At 37.5% G+C, this 4,860-nt stretch overlaps 1 pseudogene; it reads left to right on the forward strand.

Moving 5' to 3' along the window:
• The first annotated feature begins 3,048 nt into the window (after window positions 1-3,048).
• LOC124973228 (60S ribosomal protein L29-like) lies at window positions 3,049-3,533 on the forward strand (annotated as a pseudogene).
• The last annotated feature ends 1,327 nt before the right edge of the window (window positions 3,534-4,860 follow it).

Genomic DNA, 4,860 nt, shown 5'->3' on the forward strand with positions numbered 1-4,860 from the left:
ATATTTTTGTGATATCTCAGGAATAGTGGATGGTAGTCTTTCTTTTTAATTTTTTTTATTTTATTTGTTCTGATTACTTGTACATTTATATATTTATATATTTTGATAGATAATATATAAATGGAGAGTAATCTTTCATTTTTCTAATTATACATATTGCAGGATTATATCACTCATGCAGTCATACATGTGCACTCTACTATCATTCATTTCCCCATATCTATTTTCCTCCCTTCACTCCTCTCTACCTAATATAAAGTAACTCTCTTCTTCCCTTCCCCCCTTCTTGTGAATTAGCTTCTTCATACAGAGAATACTCAGCCTTTGGTGTTTAGGGCTTGACTTATTTCACTTAGCATGATATTCTCTAACTTCGCTCAAGAAAATATACCAGTCTTTTGCCAGAAGAATATATATCAAGATATGCTATTAAATGCATTAAAAATATAGCCAATTGTGTTAAGTGAAAAAGTGGAAGATAAAAATGTCATGAATGTTTGAAAATATTATAAGTGTTTGAACCACTTGCTGTTAGGAGAGCTCTTTTACATTTGTGTGGGAGTCTGTAGGTCCAACTGGGACCCACCAAGCAACTGAAGGGGGTGTGGTGATGGAGTCAAAGAAAGACCTCCAGAGATCAGTTTCAGAGAACTCGATCTACTTAATTGTTATCTAGGCAGGCTTATATTGTCAAGCAGTTGCTGGGCAAAATAATGTCTGATACTTTTATGACCCAATGGGCTCACAACATGTGCAGGGATCATACCAATGGGTTAAAAATTCACTTGCAGAAAAACAAGAGGAAAGGAACATGCTGAGTATGAAAGGGGGGCTAGGTTACCATAGGATGGGGTTAGGTGTGGTTAGTGTGCCCATCACAATATCCGGGCTCAGTGTGCTGAACCCTGAGAGCCTCTCACACAGGCAACGGAAGCCTACTTCTATTTCATGTTGCCCACACATTTGTTTGGATTTGACTATTATATCTGAATGGCTCCTTTTATAAGGAACTATCTCTCATATTCTGAGTCTGAGTGTAATTACTGACAATATGTCAATGAGAGTGTATTTAGGGATCTGTGTGATTAAACAAGCTTCAATATCTGCTTCCTTTTAGTGTGTGTAAACTTTTGCCCACATCAGATTAATACCCAACCTTGGTATGGTGTATGCTTAGTTCCAGCCTGTGTAGAATAGATTTGTTTTGTTTGGTTTTCTTTTGATGAATTTAAATTATTAAGAAACTGAAAAGTATTTTTGGCACCAAGAAATTTTTATTTTTATTTCATTGTTATTGTTCATGTGTACCCCAAAGCATCTGCAATTATTATTATTATTATTATTATTATTATTATTATTATTATTATATTGCTGTGGGGATTGAAACTGGGGCACTCTTCCACTGAGCTGCATCCACAGTCCATCATCTTTCAAGAGTCGGGGTTTCACAGTTTTGCCCAGGCCAGCATGGAGCTTGGGACAGAAATCTCTGGGATTGCATACAAATTACTGTCTTGTTACTTGTGTGTATTTTAACTGTGCCCCTCAGAAAGGGAACATTTTTAGCCATCAAATTCTAAAGTATAACTGCATTTATCTATTGTGCCTCTTCTCTTCAGAGGCAACTTCCAGGCAAGGATTAGCTGAGGAGGAGGAATCAAAACTTGAAGACATGAAACACTCCCTACAAAATTAAGGGCAACTTTCTGATAACTTGATTTTCTGCAGGATTTGAAACAGTCCCTTTTGAAATTAAAGCTCCAAAACACTTTAACTCTGAACTTCCTCATGTTGAGCAAAAAGTATTCCTCCTGCAGAAGGCAGATGCCAGGGAAGCTAACAGGTTTTCTGGCTAACTAAATCTGCATGTGTATATTTTCTCCTTTTTTCCCACTTCATGTCTTCTTCTTTTATAAAAGCTTTCCTCACTCTTGACTTCTACAAAGATGATGATTTGAGACAACAATTTTTCCTTAGCTTCTCCCAAAGCTGGTTTTGAACAAGCAAATTTTCTGCCCATCCTGACTCTAGTATTTGTGGAGTACTATGATGATTTCAAGTGAGTTTTTAATTTGATTCCTTGTGTTTTTAATTTCTAGGAGTTCTCGTTATCTTCTTTTCAATATTACTTTATTGTAATGGTCTTTCATTTCCTGTATTTGTTCTCTTAATTTGTTTCTTGTATCTTCTTTTGGTTCATTGAACATTTTAATAATCACTTTTTTAATAGTTCTTTTCTGGGATTTCATCTTCTTCAATGTTTGTGCATTCCTTTATGGGGGGATTGTGAATTTTCCAGGGAGAATAGTTTGCCTGATTCCTTGTTTCTCAGAGAACTTGTACTTGCACATCAGTTGTGTTGGATGCCTCTCCCTCTCCTTTTATAAAGGGGTGTCTCATGTATCATATTATTTTATTGAATACTCACATAATTCATGCCTTGCCAATTTTACTGTTCTGGTTATAAAATTTTTTTAATCTTTCCATCTAAGAAAATAGTCTGAAAACAAAGTAGTCACTTACATATTGGTAGCTCATCAGAATTGGGGGTGACATTTGCAATGATCAAACATATTGAACATAACTATGCAATTTAAGTTATTCTCATATGAACAATGACTAATGAAACTAAAGAAATACCTAATTAAATATTTGGTATTGGATTCTTCAGACATTGAATTAATGATAAATAATTAAGAAATATTTCTAATCACTGTATTTTATATATCAATATTAAAATAAGATTTTAATATCAATAAATTTCTTAAAATATTCACTAAAAAAGAAAAAAAACATTAGTCAATCTTTTCTGTGGTATGAATCTTATTTTTTAATATATAAAGGAGAGAAATGGTCAGATATCTTACACCTGTATGTAAGATCAATGGAAAAAAAGAAAAATATGGAGAGGGAGAGAGGAGGGAGAGAAGAGGGGAGGAAATAACAAATGAATTTGACACAATTATGGTATGTGCATAAATAAATATATCTCAGTAGCTTCCTCTTCTGGTCTCAACCACTCTGGGAGCAGCAGCTTATGGTGCAGACATGGCCAAGTCCAAGAACCACACCATGTACAACCAATCCCAAAAATAGCACAGAAATGGAATCAAGAAACTCCGATCACAGAGATATGAATCTCTTAAGGGGGTAGACCCCAAGTTCCTGAGAAATATGCATTTTTCCAGGAAGCACAACAAGAATGGCCTAAAAAAGATGCAGGCAAACAATGCCAAGGCCATGCGTGCACGTGCTGAGGCTGTCAAGGCCCTGGTAAAGCCTAAGGAGATTAAGCCCAAGATGCCAAAAGGTGCCAGCTGCAAACTTGATCGCTTTGCCTTGCTTGCCCATCCCAAGCATGGGAAGCATGCTCATGCCCACATGGCCAGGGATGCAGGTTGTCCCAGCCAAAGGCCAAGGCCCAAGCCAAGACCCAGGCTACAACTCCAGCTCCTGTATCAGCATCAACTCTGGCTCCTGCCAAGGGTGCCCAGGCCCCCAAGGGTGACCAGGTTCCTGTGAAGGCTCCATAATAAAAACCTCTGTGAATGTGAGGACAGAAGGACTGGTGTGACCTCTGAGCCCCTGTCTTTGGGTACTGGTGTCCTCCTGTGCTGTTGCATAAATAAATCCAGAGGCAGGAAAAAATATATATATAATATATATATATATATATATATATATATATATATGATTTTATCTACATAAACCCAACTATTACATATAACAATAATGAATGAATAAAGATAGATAGATAGATAGATAGATAGATAGATAGATAGATAAAATGAGACCAGGACAACAGGACCTACCTTGATATTGTCATGAGAAGTAACAATATGGTGATTAGAGCATCACTGGTACATTAGTCTGCTATTTGTCACTGCAACTAAAATACCTGACAATAACAATTTAGGTAAGGAAAAATTTACTTTGACTTGCAAGTTGAAAGGTATTGGTCCATGGTGAGCTTACTCTATTGTTCTGGATCTGAGATGAGACAGAACACCTTGGTAAAAAGTCATGGCAGAGGAGAACTGCTCAGCTCATGGCATCAGAAAGCAGAGAAAGAAAGGGGCCCTATCTAGAGAAGATTGACTTTTGTGGGGTATGCCCCCAGTGACCTGCTTTCTTGATTAGGTCCCACCTCTCATACTTCATTCAGCCACCACTCTATACTGAATCAGAGCTGTCATGATCTGATCACTTCTAAAGACTCCCCTAAACACATAAAATATTGAGCCACATTCTAGATCCAAACCAGACTACAGTAAGCACTCAGTAGCACTAATAAGGACTACTTGATCATGACCATAACCCACCACAAAGGATGAAAGGGAGAGTTTTGTGTTCACACACCTTCTTTCATCACCTCTCTGCTTTAACTTTCCTCCGCTCCTTTTCTAAGTGATCACTTTGTTCTTCTCTGAAGCTCTTTATTTAGCTCAAATTAAATTCTTTTGAAGACACCTACTCTCAATGCTGGTTATTATACCTTTCCCCCTCTTATCCCCAAGGGTCCAGTGTCCTGAAGTGCTCATGATTGGCTCTGTGTGCCTAAGCACTGACTTCAAGCCCAAATGCACATGATCCCCTTCTGTGCCCTCTTGCACCAGAGCCCACACTTCTCAAGCAGGAGTTCTGTTCTCATTTCCATTAATCTTCCTTCAGTGGGACCCACATATTTTATCTGAGTGGTAGACAGGCCTTGGACTCTGGTGAAAGGCTTCCAGTTACAGGAATTTAACCTTAATTATGAAGGCCCAGACCTGTGTGAAAGAGTAGAGAGCCCCTTAAAAAAAGAAAAATGCAGAGACACTCTGATATAAAACAAATATATCTAGTGAAAATTGACCAAAC

This window comes from Sciurus carolinensis, assembly GCF_902686445.1.
Source record: "Sciurus carolinensis chromosome 14 unlocalized genomic scaffold, mSciCar1.2 scaffold_101_arrow_ctg1, whole genome shotgun sequence".
In the NCBI taxonomy this organism is placed as follows: domain Eukaryota; kingdom Metazoa; phylum Chordata; class Mammalia; order Rodentia; family Sciuridae; genus Sciurus; species Sciurus carolinensis.